The sequence below is a fragment of the Propithecus coquereli genome, unplaced genomic scaffold (genome assembly GCF_000956105.1).
Source record: "Propithecus coquereli isolate 6110/MARCELLA unplaced genomic scaffold, Pcoq_1.0 Scaffold109, whole genome shotgun sequence".
Lineage (NCBI taxonomy): Eukaryota > Metazoa > Chordata > Mammalia > Primates > Indriidae > Propithecus > Propithecus coquereli.
Window position 1 is genome coordinate 2,005,847 of NW_012134858.1, and position 14,971 is coordinate 2,020,817.

Below are 14,971 nucleotides of genomic sequence, written 5' to 3' on the forward strand. Positions count from 1 at the left end.
ACAAAATTTGATGCTTTGGTGAGGACAGCGTATTTGTGGAAATATGGGCAAATCGCACGCCCTAGAAAATTATCTGCATGCACACACACACACACACACACACACACACAAAGAACAAATGGCAGTGTGTATATGAGTATTATCTTTATGGTTGAAATGTTCTATAGCAGAAGTTATATACAGAAAATTACATAGAGATTTATGTATAAAGATATTTAGTACATCTTTATTTATAATAGAAAAAATGAAATAGTCAAACGGTTAAATAAAACATATTTTAAATAATGATGAAAACTTATTAAATCCCTTTCTTTAAACAGTTACTTTACATTTCCTAAAGTCTGGCCCCTCCACTGGGGGCTTGGGTCCTCTTCTTTTATGGGACACCTCTTTACTTTGGAATGATGGACCCAAGGTTTTCATTTCTGACCATTTCAATGAGGTGTGAGCTGTCAGAGGCACTTCATAGGGTCTTTTTCACATCTTTGTTTCCAAAGGGGCGAAGGCCTGAAAGAGGTAAACTCATACACAGCAGTTAGTACCTGACCCACTCATTCAGCACATTGCTTTACTCTGCTTTTTACTCATGGTTGTATCACCGTACTTACCTCGGGGTGTTAGTAAAGTTGAAATATTTGTAGATATTGTTCCCAGGGTTGCACTGAATTAAGGATGTAAGATAAAGTGAATTATAATTTTATAACATAAGTAATACACTTATATATCATGTGTTCCTTCCCATTTTTTCCCCATAAGTATCTATACATATATGGGTAAAACAAATCTAACAAGAGCAATTGAAAGATACTTACAAATGCAGCTACAGATAAGTGCGTAATCAAATTATGATACAACTGTAGGATGTAATAGTGTTTAACTATTAATATTAAATCTCATGCTTTAAGAGAATATTGATTACTTTAGAAATTGTCCTCAAAATAAGGAGGAAACATCAAACTATTAACAATTGTTATTTCTGCATGGTAAGATGAGAATTTTACACAGCTTTCAACATGTTACTTTTTTTTAATAATAGTCATGTTTTATTTTTATATTCAAAAGATATATATAATTTTCAGCAGTCCAATTTAGGGAACCCATTTCAACATTCCTTGAAAAGTAATGACTTTGTTTTCTACCCTTATGACCCTAATTAGTACATTGTTTTACGGTGTTTTCTTTGAAGGGATTTGTTTTTTAATCTTTGGCATGCTCTTTGGTTTAATTAAAGGGGGTTTCTGCTCTGCTTCTCTGCATTGCAACTAAGTGTTGTGGAGGAGGTGATAAGCCGCAGAACAATATTTTTATGTTCTCCCCCAAGGCCTCCTATTTTCCAGAGATTAGACATATTTGCTCGACAGCGCCAAGTTGCTGTAACAATTTCTCTCTAATTCCCCTTGCACTCAGGGGCAAATGGTAATGTTCTTGTCTGTCACTGTCCAACGCTGCAAGCTGATGCATCTTTTGTTCATTATTTAATACTTGACAGATGGTTCCCAGAATCAAACCATCCATGAAAATTGCTGCCCTCTGGCAAGTTGAAGAGCTGTAGATGCTTTTAACATTCTAGTAGCCAAGAATGGATTTGGGAGCGTTTCAAAAATCCCTTAAAATCGTATGGGGTACTGAGCTGGTTCATAGAATTCTGTTTGCCCTTAATAAAATGACATTAATTATTACATCCCAGAAGCAAACTTGAAATGTGTCTTCATGCCCTTTGATAATGTGAAGCCTGACGATGGAGAGGACAGAGAGTCAGGGAGACAGTCATCAAATATGAGAGCCCATGTGACATGAGACAAACTTCTACTGTGCTGCTAACCAACCATGGTGTTCTCAGTGTGGTAAGAAAGGGTGCTGGCTTCCCCCTATGCACTCAGTGGCCTCTTCCTTAAAACCCATAACGACCAAGTTTTTCCTGTGCAGAGTAATGGGGTAGACAGAATGGGTGATAATTCTTCACACATATATGTCCCCCATATGTAAACATCTTCGTGTGTCTTCTTCTTCCCTCCCTTCCAGAGGCATCTACTGGGTGCTTCCCAAGTGTGAGATCAAGATCTAAGAGCTGCAGATACAGGGGCAAACAAAACAGACAAGGTCCTTCCTTTCACGGGGCTAGAAGTCTTTGAGGAAAGCAGACAATGCATGAACAATTATATAGTAGAGTTTCAGCTTGTGATTGAAAAACCTAAGGCAATAGGAAGTAGGAATGCAAGTAGAGGAGATATTTCAGCAGGCTGATTGGAAAAGCCACCTCTGGGGAGATTCCACAGGTGTCAATGAAGGTGTGAGGGGAAAGTTGCCCTTTCCCCCAAAAGTTCACTGAAAGATCAACTCACAATTAAGGCAGATGAATAAGAGGAAGGTTTATTTGCCATGTTGCATGGGTAGAAATCACAGAGTGATTACCCAATATCCTAATGAAGTTCAGATACTTTTATACACACCTTTTATGGGGAGGGGGAAATGAGTAGAATAGGCAATTCCGCTTAGGGGCTAAGTGTTTGTTGGGGAGGACGAATGGATGGGGGAGACAGATCAACTTGTAAATGTTTTTCTTTGCAAATTAAATTAACCTGAGAGACAGGTATTATGTTTCAAATGATTTGGGTCTGGTCTGGTTGCATTTTTGATCGTTTTTCCTGAAATACATTGTGATAACAGGGAGAAGAAGGGGGGTCAATTCCCCCTTTGATGTTTTGATCAGTCAGTCTGGTTTATGGAAACAGAGGGGAAACCCCCTCTAATCTCCAGGGGCCTATAATTCAAAAAACTCTTTATACCAAGGAGTTATATTTTGGGGTGAAATTTCCTGAGCTTCTTCATCAACATAGGACTGAATAATGAAAAGGAGTCACCCAGTCAAAGACCCAGGCGAGGACAAACCCAGACAGAAGGAACACCAAGTGTGAGCCCTGCAGCAGGAGGAAGAGCAGGAGCAAGAGGCCGGAGAGTCCCACAACAGAGCTAGCTAGGATGAGCTGAAGGATGGCAATGCAGGGCCGACTGGCACAAGCCAGGTCATACAGGTTCCTAAACATGGGTATGAAATTTTCATTTTAGTTTAAGTGCAATGCGATGTCATTGGAGAGTTCTAAAGATATGAAGGATCTATTTAGATTTTTTTTTTTTTTAAATTGTACTCTGGCTTCTGTGTATAAAATGGCTGCAGGGTGGTAAGAGTGGAGAAAAAGAACCTAATAGAGTAACACAGTAAGAAATGGTTATTGGTTGGATTTGGGGTGTATGCAAGCAATTAGGCATAGATAAGGAAAAAATTATTCCTTTAGCGTTTTATGTTTGCAGTAGGATTTCTCAAGCTTTATCTCAAATTATTGTTAAAGTCCCTTCCAACTCTAAAATCTGATGGTTAATTGTTTTGACCTTAGGGGGATTCAACAGTAACTTTTTCATTCTCCAAAATTATTATAGTTGATAGCAATGTTGCACCATCCATATCAATCCCAGTATAGATCCATTTTAAAATGTTGTTTTCAAATTTTTAATCTTAGAGAATTACTCAAGGCATATCACATATGTTTGCTATTTTGGATGCTACAGATTAACTTTTAGATTAATATTTGTTCTTTATAATTACAGTTTAATTTGTGCTTTCAATTCCATAGACTCTAAAGCTAGAATGTCTGGGTGACTTCTTGGTCAGGATAACTCTGAAGTGATGATAACACATGTATGATAGCTGATATATTGTGATATGGGTAATAAAGGTTCATTGAGGAGCAGAATTTAAGAATTCCTCCCTTACTGTTCTAAACAATTAATACTTTGCAAAAATTATATGATGATCTTTGAAATTGTGACCAACTTTTATTCATTCAACAACTTGGTAACATATTGGTTAATAAAATAAACATGGTCCCAACCTGCACTGCTTACAGTAAGTTTCTGAGACAACAAAATGAATAAAGAAACACAATCACATGTGTGCCTGTGAATGTGTGTGTGTGTGTGTGTGTGTGTGTGTGTGTGTGTGTGTGTTGATAAGTGTCATGAAGGATATGGACAGGCCAAAACTAAGCAGGACATATGGCACCCACTTATCAGGAGGGTTAAAAAGGACTTTTCTCAGGAGGACATATTCAAGCCCATTCATGCTTTGACCATGTAAAGACCAGGAGGGCAGCAATCCAGTTGGTGGAAATTTCATACACAGAAGTTCTTAGTTAGAAAAGGGCATCAGAAATTCAGGGAAGAGAAAGGAGGCCAGCAGGGCTGCAAATAGGCGAGGGAACCCTAAGAACAGGCAGGAATTAGGTCACAGTAGAGCTCTGCCACGATAATAAGGGCTTTGGATTTTAGTTCAAGGACATGTGAAAGACATTAGAGGGCCCAAGGAGGGAAATACGGCGACTGGATGTGTGTGTGTGTGTGTGTTTTCAGGAGATTACTCTGGTTGCCATATTAAAAAACAGGGTGGAGAAAGACAAGAGTTGGAAAGGTGTAGGCCAGTAAAGAAATTATTTCATGATTAGAGGAGAGATGATGGCTGCTTGATTTATATTAGAGATGAAATACATGGAAGAAGTTGACATTAAAGATATGTTTTGGAGATAGATTTAACTAGACATAATATTGAATGGATATGAGGTGAGGAAGAGAAAGAAAAAATGAATAACTCCCAAGATTCTGATTTTACTAATGGTGGATGGAGGTGTCACTTTGCAAGGAAAGGAAGACTGAGAGAAAAGATTTGTTGGGGAAAAAAATCAACTTTATTTTAAAAGACTTTAGACCGATAATTCCAAAGTGTCAGGGAATGCTTAAAGAACATTAGGAAGTCAGTTAAGAACCTGTTGGTGTTAGCTAAAGAGGGTTAGAATAGGGTTTCCAACCAGGAAGTCAACAAAAAAAAAATCCAACATTAGAACCTTAAATGTAAAACAGCACTGATCAAGAAAATGGACAAAGATTGCTGTGGCTGACCTGGGCGGGGATGAGGCAAGAAAGCAAGAGAGACTAAAAGGCGGAATGAGGTTCCAAAGAAAGGAATAGCATAACGTGGAGGAATAGGAGGAGGACGATGGTGATGACAATGAAGACGACGGTGCTGAGAGCTAAGACCACGATAGCTAATGTTTTTTAACCATCTTGAACTAGTTGCATAGGACAAGTTATATGATAGTAATAAAGTCTCCAAAACGTCAGTGGTTTAAAAAAATTGGTGTGTTTCTCACTTGTGCTTAATATGTGTTTTTGATCAATTGAGTGTTCTGTTCTATACTGGCCTCCCTCTGAAACCCTTGGGGATCGGGCAGCCACCATTTGGGTCACTGCCAGTCACTGTGGAAAGAGGAAAGAAGGCATGGCAAATTGCACCCTAGTTCTTAAAGCTTCTACAAGAAATCAACACATATGCCTTCCACTCAAGCCACACAAGCACAGCTAACAACAAAGGGCTGAGGAAGGACAATATGGTTACTTTCCTTGGGGAGATAAAAATGTTTGGTGGACTCCACTAATAAGTATCTGTCTATTTACCATACTTCAGTTAGATTATCTCATTTGATCTTCTCATAATGCTCTGAGGTAGTACTATTCTTTTAATTCCCACTTAATGAGAAAACTAAAATTTAGAGAAGGTAAGTAACATTTGGTTTAGAGAGGTTAGAGCACAGACATGGTGAGTGGGGGGCCTCAATCTGAACTCAGAGAACATATGCTGAACTCTTAGCTGTACTACCTCTGCTGGCCATGTTGGGGTTCCGAACTACATCCCAAAGCAATGAGAAAGCATTAAAATGTTTAAAGAATGGGATTGTTAGATTTCCGCTTTAAGAAATAGTACGTATAAATTTAATGCTTCACAAAAGTTTGCCTTACAAGTATTTCCACCTTATTAATGTATCTTAATTTCCAGTATGAGTCACCATTCCACTGGTATGTAAAAACTTAATCTCAGTCCGTTTTGAGCTATTACTTTCATTGATGAGAGCTAGCGGGGAGTGGGAGGGGGCGGCGGTGAGGGGATTGGATGCACAATTATTTGTTTGAAATGACTATTCTCTATTAGTGTTTGTATTTGTTGAGATATTTTTCATTTTGTTCGTTTTTCTCTGACAGTATAGACAGGCTCCCAACAATATTGTTCTTTTATTTTTGTTATTAGATAATACTAAAGAGCATACACTGGCTTCAGCGCAACAGATGTGCTGCTAGCGGAAAACAGGGGGCACTCCATTTGCATTTGTGTACCAGTTAGGAACTGCTTGTAGGTGTTAGAAACAGAAACAATGCATCCACATCACCACCAAACATTGCCTAGGTCAGGGCTGGCAATGGAGGCTCCATAATGATGACAAGGAATCAGATGAGGTAGAGCTGTCATCTCCATCTTTTGGGAGAGACCCTTATCTTCATACTTCTTATTTGGGAAAATTTTTAAAAATACTCCTATTGGTTAAATCACTTTTACTTGACTATTATGCTATTGAAGTCAAAAGTATCCTAACTAATTAGTTCTTATGTTTAAAAAGAAATTATTTTTACTAGCTGAGAGAAAGGAGTTTATGAGAAGAGAGAAGGTTGAAGATAAAGAAAACAAAGGTGAAGGCTGAGGCTACAAGGTCCCAGAAGATGTGAGAAAGGATGAGCTGGCTGGGAAGAGTGGAAGTGGTTGGCTGCAGTGGGACAACACACTCGTAATTCTTCATAACTGATGAAGAAAAGAGGATGGACGTGTTTGCAGATGTTAGAATGGGGCATGGCAGTAAAATTATGTTCGTAGTGAGTCTAAGTGCATTGGTTTGCTGAAAGTAAGATAGCTACCTTGGTAGAGGCCTGAAGGAATGTAATACACGTTTCACATAGAAACAATGGGAGGAGCTGATCAAATAAAGGCATTTAAAGGCAATTTTGAGGACCAAGCAGAGTTTGGAAACTTTGGACGTGGAATGGTTATCAATTTGAATCTTTTATGGGAGGGCAGTAGAAAGGGAAAAGATAGGTTGGAAAATTAATCTGGGATTTTGATTTCTTCTGATAATTAAGACAGAAGGGTTGGACTACAAAAGAGTTGATATTAAGAATATGGGTTATGCAAACTATTCGTGCATCCATGATTGGCTAGAGAAGGAAGAAAAACCAGGAGGCCTTTCATAGTTGCAAGGGAAGCAGTTAGAGAAATAACAATATGAGAATTGCATAGATAGCATCTATTGAGTGTCTAGTATGTTCCAGGAGCTGTGCTGCATAAAGCAACAACCTCAGAGGTATTATTCTCTTTCTCCAGCTGAATCATTTTAGCCTTGGGAAGAATAATTTTACCTGCAAAATCATTTTATTTACAACTGAGATTAAATCCCAGGTGTGTCTAACTCCAGTGTCTGCGTTTTCAAACTCTCAGGGGCTTGGAGTTTACTAAGATATCAAAGGCAGTAGACATGTGTGTATAACACATGGATAGGAGGGTAGGTTGTGGTCTGAGTGGGAAATGTTACAGGTCAAAGTTTCATCATTTAGTTCTTTCCCAGGTTAAGGATGTGTATGATCAAAGTTGAACAGAGGTGAAGGTCACTTGATGAGGGGCTCTTAGAAATTGCTGTGACTGTCTTCTTAGAAGGATTGCGTGCATTAACATTGAAATTTGCTAGAATTATAGCAAGCCTTAAATGGAATGAGGGAGGAAGAGAATAAGAAAAAGAAAGACAGGAGTTGCATAGTGATGGGAACTAGGAATTAGAGGTCGAGGAAATCAGAATTTATTATAATAAGACAGGGATATCTCATGAACCCAAGGCCATTAATGCAACTGAGCCTCAGGAAAGGCTGGGACAAAGGGCAGGAGGTGTTACAGCCCAATGGGGTCCCTTGCGCACCACCCAGTGAAGGCCAGTATACTGAGACAGCAGCGGTTATAGCAGAGAAAGAGTTTTATTTCATAAGGCACCAGGTGAGGAAATGAGAGTAATTTCTCAAATCCATCTCCTTGAGAATTTTGGGGCTAATGTTTTTAAAGGTGGTTTGGCAGAGCAATGGCCAGGGAATTGGGTCTGCTCATTGGTGGGAGATGGGACACTGAAATGATCTCAGTTGGGAGATTTCCTGGGTCGGAGTCCCAGTGCTGTTGGATGTGTTCCCACGCCTATCCACAGGTCTGGTTGGCATCAGTAGGTCCCCCCCAAAATACAGAGTCTGAAAAATACCTCAAAGACCAATTTTAGGATTTATAACTGCAATGTTATCTATAGAATCACAAGTCTTGGGACTTACAACAGCAGAGTTATGTATAGAAGTAGTTCGGGGGATTCACAGATCTATCTTGCACCCGTCAGGGAGGATGGTGCCATTAAGCAGTAACCAGTTACAGCAGTAAGGAGCAATGGCTGCTTAACTTCTGGCTACATCTATACTTTCACAAAAATTAGACTTTGATTACTATTTATACCTTATGGCTCTACATTATTTTAATATGGAAAGTTTCAGAGGGACATAGGCAAAACCAGTAGTGCTATCAAGCCATCTTCTTTCTCTGATCAACTTCCTCTGTTCTGTAGTATACACAGCTAAAAATGACTCCCCTCTGTTGCCGAGATTTTACATCTGCTCCATTTAATATGTTCACCTATCTTGAGACTTAGTTTTCTAAATTCCTGGCATTTGGAAGTACTTGGGCGTACTTGGGAGCCAGGTCCTCACCATAAGGTGATATTGTACAAAGTTGGCTGGGTTAAGGAGGCGTGTGGTGAGGAAGGTTCCTGGGAAGTGGAAATGAACAGATAACCTTCACATGGTCCTTCTTAATGTGGGTCTGTGCCTGCTAGCTCCGAGAAACATCTTTCAACCCAAATAAGTGACAGAGGAAAATCTCAATCAATGGAGGTTTATTAAACCAAAGTTGAGGATGTGCCCGGGAAAACACGAACTGCAGACAAAGCTGTGATTGTTTCTGTGAAGGGGAAGTTGAAACCGTCAGCATTTTAAAGGCATACAAAGAGCAGGAAAAGGTGCAAGGTGGGGAGATGAGGCAAAATGGTTACCTTCTTGTGAGGCCCAGGAAATCTACATTTTACATAAAATAAGGGGAATGTAGAAGGGAAAAGGGGAGTGAAGGAAGCACCAATTATGTAGATGTCCCTGGGTAGGTGGAAGAATGTCTGATTCTGTGAGTCTCCAGTTCTGTCACCTGTGAAGGTAAACTTGTAATTCATCATCACTGTGCATTCCAGCAAGGCTTTGGTTTTAGGTGTTAGACACAGTTAGATCTGCATGTCCTTGCCTAGGGAGGTCAGCAAGAACTTTCCTTAATGGAAGACCTGTGGGGCCAGCTCGTCACAGATGACTTTTCTTTTGCCTTAAGGAGTTGAAGGGAGGATTGCCCTGAGATTTTGATTTTCTTTTTTTGCACATGCTTCCATTTTTAAACTTCGATTTCAGTGAGGATTTGCTTCCTACTCTGTCTACCTCCTCTCCTTTTTTGTGATAGCATTCTTGCAAAATAACTTGAAGGCAGAAAATCTAAAAATAAACTAGAGTCTACCAGGAAACCAAAACAAACATACTCAATAATCTCAAACAAGTTAGGATTTGTATTAAAACTTTCTAGATCCTATGTTTGTTCTTACAGTTTCTTTGGTAGTTCTCAATTCTAGCAACATGATAACTACATAGGGATTGCAGAATGTTAGGAAGTTAATAGTCTCCTTTGAGCATTTACTCTGAGATGGAGTCCCAAATAGGTAAATTGTTAATACACCATGTTAGAATGGGTGTAAATTCAAAAAGAATTGATATTTTTTAAATAAAGAACCACCTTAAGTGGTTTCATTAATTATTGCCATAGTACCACTAGGTGACTAAAAATGTGCTTATACTAATGGGTATGTAGGAAGCATTTTTTCCCTTCCTAAGTATCTTCTCATTAGTTCTCAAAGGAGGCAGAAATGTTTCCTGATGCACTTTGCATACAGGGTAGGGAAGAAAAACCTACTAAAATTTTTTTGAATACCTACTTTATAAGAACAGTGCCAAAAATAAGGGTTAAATTATTCATCATTTAATATGTATTATTTTGGGGGGAGCTACTATAAACTCATCATCAAAATATAATTTTATTTTATTATATACAAATAATAGAATTATATAATCATCTAAGTATAATTATAAAACACGAAATTGCCCTGTCAAGGGACCATCATACATTTTACCTTTAAGCTCTGGGCTTCTTTTTACACTTTAGAATTTTCAGAATCCTGGCCCCTGAAGGGATTAGGGTTGATTTTCAGGGCTGTGTAGGCAGGTGTTGAATACTTTGTTGGAAGGGGAGGGGATCTCTAAAACCAGAGAGGAGTGCGGGATTTTGTGGGTGCCACAAGAGGCAGTGGTATATCTGTCTGCCACAGAGTACCCCACAAGAGGAAAGATTTCGACTGGCGACAGCTGCTTGGATGTCTATGAAGGTAACTCTTAGTTTCCCAACTTGAGTCCAGTGATTTGTCTAAGGCCAACAGAGAGGACATTGGTGAAGGTCAGAGCTCTGACATCATCTCCCAGAAGACGAGCTGGGCTGACATTCTATAGGGCACCATGTGGCAAGAAGCAAGAGTAACTTCAGAGGACCAAAGGCTAGGTAGGCCTCTCATTATTTCATGGCTTGGATATGTGGGAGGTTTCATGTATAATTCAAACAAAGGAAAGAAAGCACTGAAGAATTTCTGTGAATCACCTTCTCTTTGATCTTGGCATGAGGAAATATAGGGCTGTATTTGGTGTATTTATTCAATAAAATATTAAAATTTTTTTATTTTAAAATATCTTGCACTTTGTAATTATATAATTAGCAAATTATATGACCAGTAAGTGTCGAAGTGAGGATTGACATTAAGACCATTCTTTCTTTCTCCTTCTCTCTCCCTTCTGATTATTTCCTCATATACATAGAGAAATAGATACATAAATATATATCTTTGGATATATACATGCATAACCTTGATATAAGTGTGACTCTCCTTCTGTAACTCTCTCTCTCATCTTTTCTCTTTCTTTTTCTCCAAATAGACCTGTCTTTATATTTATTCATATACAAGTGCAGATATCTCTATTATTCTCTTAGGGTAAATAACTAAATTTTGCTTAAAGATATATAGTATTAGTGCAATAAATTTTCCTAGTTTGCCCACGACTGTCCCAGTTTTAGAACTAAAGTCTCGTGTCTCAAGAAACTGCTTGGTCCCAAGCAAATTGGGCCAGTTGGTCACCTGAAGTTCAATGGAGCTTCCAAACAAAGAAATTAAAAAATGAGAAGTTAGGAAGTTATAATGTAAAATGGCACATGACAATTCATAACTCATGATGAACATAGTGTTAAATGTAAATCATTCCAAAATTTAGACAAAAAAAATCAAAAATAACAATAAATTAAGATGTGCTTTTTTCTTTTTATAAATTTCACTCCAGGAAAAGGCAAGATATACTACATTACTGTTAAATTTGAAATATTTAGAAATGCCATGTAACAAATATATATAAAAGAAGGTTAGATCACCACTGGGAGAATAAAAATAGATTTTACAAAACATTTATATATGTGGTATATGAAGGCTGTCCGGAAAGTACCCAGCCGTGTAATACCGTCTTGCTATATTAACAATGGCTGGATACTTTCCAGACAGCCCGTGTACATACATACACATATATGCATCTTTACATACATTATATGTCATTCTGCTTTGTTATCTCTGGTTTCTCATGAATACATTTGTATTTCAAAAAATATACATTTACATCATAATTTGTAAAGGCTGCATAGCATTCCATTTTATAGAATTGTTATAGTTTGGTAGCTAAGAGCAGACTCTGGAACCAAATAATCTTTGTGCCTTTAGGCAGGCTAATTAATATCTCTATGCCTCAGATGGGAGAATTAAGCATTTATGAGTGTTTATAAAATATATGGTACAAGAATGTTAGCTATTATAATTACTATTAATGCATCATAATGTATTTAATGCATGCAATTTATCAATTATTATATTTGTGGGTCCAATTATTTCCTATAAAATAACTCCAGTTCAATTTTTGACTAAAAAACCATGCTTATTTGTCAGTATTTTCTCCATAAACTCCGCTATATTAGAAGTAAATAAAGACCATTAAAATCTAAGCTCTAACAGATAATCCTGGGTTCACAACTACACTTAAAGTAAAACCTGTGCCCTTTCAATGTACTGACATACATCAGAAATAATATAAGCATATATGTAAATACTCATAATGTTCATTAAGATACCTATATTAATCAAGTAAGTGTTGTATCTGTTACTTGAAATTCATGTGTAATCTCAATTCTGACAATGTGGAACCGACCTTGAGTGGTTCTTAAAAACAGAATTCCAAAGAGTGATTGAGAAGAATAATTCTTTAATTTCTTAGCTCACAGGGGAAAAGAAACTTGCTTTTATTGGATTAATATCAGAAATTCTACTTCATTGGAGTGGATATGTCTTATGTAAGGCCTCATTTTAGGTGTTAGTATTCTGAACCTCACAGGCAGCAAAAGTGATTTGCCCAAGATCACACAAGCATGGTATGGGAAATTCAGATTTCTACAGCTTGGATAGCCCCACATTTTCAAGGCTTCTGGGAACATCCCTCAGTATATTTTATGCTTTAGGAGGTCCAAAATCCTTCCCAAATTCTCTGAGGTTTTGGTGGGAAATCAGTGAACAATTTTCTGCAAATGAGCCCACCTCTAGTCAACATGTCCATTATAACTCTCTTCCCACGTTTAGTTCCTGTGTTTCTGGGCACTGCCTATCCCTGCTACTACGCTCCCCTGGCACATTCCTAGCACAATGTTGCTGTGCATGGTCCACTTATACTTAAAATTTGAGGATAACAATGAGCAATTGCACCAAAATGTAGGAGGTAAGTTTGCATTCAATATCAGATATCACTATTCTGAAAAAAAAAATTAGCCATTTGCTGCCACAAGAGTGCTCCCAAGTGTTTATGGCTCTCTCAGGATTCCATCTCCCTCCACATGTTGAGCCATTCTCCTACTCTGCACTGTTTCTGTCTCCTTCCCCGCCTGTCCTGCATCCAATTCTCCTCATGTTTTTCTTCTCTTCGTTGTAAAACACTTCCCCTCTTCCATCCTAGGCTATTGCTTCAAAACTCAAATTTTTTTTTGCTTTATTATTAATACGTATCCCTCTCCTGGAAGCTTTACTTTTTATAGTTAAAGAGAATATGTATTTTTTCCAAAGACAATAAAACCACCTGACTTCTACATGCACTACTTTGCTTTTATAAAAGGCCAAATGTTGGCAGTCAATGTTTAAGTAGCATCTTCTCCCACAACATTTTGAAAAAAAAAAAAAAAACATTGATTCTAGAGGATATTTCTTGGGTCCTATTGAAAAAAAAAACAAAAAAACATTGTTTCCCAACAGGAGAACGTGGTTTCATCAAGATGTAGATTTTCCTGGGAAACAGCTTTTGAGGAACAAGGTCTGTGTATTTGACTACACTTTAGTAGGTTACCGACAAGCAGTAAGTCAGAAAGCTTGATGGACATTCTGGAACTCAGTCACATTTCTAGAATGGGCCCAAAAGTGTCTCTAGCACCTTGTATGGGAAAAATCTTTTCTTATTTGTGGGTCATATTAAATGCACAATAGATTGCTCAAGGAAGGGACAATGCGCACAAGTCCTCTTCTGTACTTTTGTGTCTTCTACCTGACTCCAACCCATTAGGTCATTGAAATGTTCTAAGATGTCAGGTTCAGAGCCACACGTGGAGACACACCTTGAGTTTCAAGGGTGGGGGACACAGAAGGAACACGTATCTTCGTTTCGTTTTCCTTGCTTCTGTGGCATACCCTAGAGCCCACTTTTTAAAGATTTTTCCCCAGACTCTGGGGACCACATTGCCTCTTTGCCTGGCATCATGATTCCCGGTATTTACTCTATTCTTGGCTGCTCCTCATTCAGAACTTCGCTTTCACTTCACACGCATGTAGCTTAGGTGACTTGCCTATGTCCTGATCAAGTCTGATTTGGAATTGCATCTTGTTTTCAGCTTCACATTGTCTTGCCTCTTTGAGAGATTACCCCTTAAAGCTCCACTGGCAGGGGGGCTCTACCATGAAGCTACTGAACCTTAAGCTTCAAGACTCCTCACATACATGAACTCCCAGGGGGGCTGCCAGATACTAACAGTGTAAAGTATTTTGGGGGAGAAGTCAGGTTGCGTTTCTATGTGAGCATTTCTGACACATCGTCTAAAGGAATCTCAGAAGAAAGGAATCTGGGTATCCAAGACTCCAATAAATATTTGCAATTTTTTCTCATTCTGAATAAATATTCTACTTCATGTCTAATTTTCAACTAGTATTCTTTTCCTTAAAAAGGCCTCCTCAAATTGCATTAGCTTGAGGCTCCTTACGACCTGGATCAAACCTTGACCATCAGACACAGACTATTCATAATGACTTTCAAGCAGTATCAGAACTGGCCGAATTGAAATATCCTCAGTGCTTGAAAAACAAGGTGACCTTGAAGACCAAAAGTAGAAAATTCAGCAAATTTATTGATAATATGAGCTAACTGGAGAAGTGCTATCTAAGAATTAGAATATATACCAGGTGTAAAGTGGAAATATTAAGTCCTGGGAAATTAGTCAAGTCTTCTCTTTAGTAGTATAGGAGCCATATATGACTGTTTATGATCACATCCAAATTTCTACTTGATTCCTGGCACAGTTGGTGCTTAACAAACATTTGTATAATAAGTGAATCAATAGGTGAATATAAAAGAAGCCATAGCCTTATAAAAGCTCTGACTACAAGTTTTTAAATAGGTAGGGTCTGAAAAAAGAAAGCAAGAACTGGAATATGTTAATATTTTCAGCACCATCTAGGGAGGAATATGTTCTGGCATCTGCAGATACTTGGCGTCCTTGACAGCACTCTGCCTACCGTGGAGTTTTCACTGTAGTATAACAGAGCTC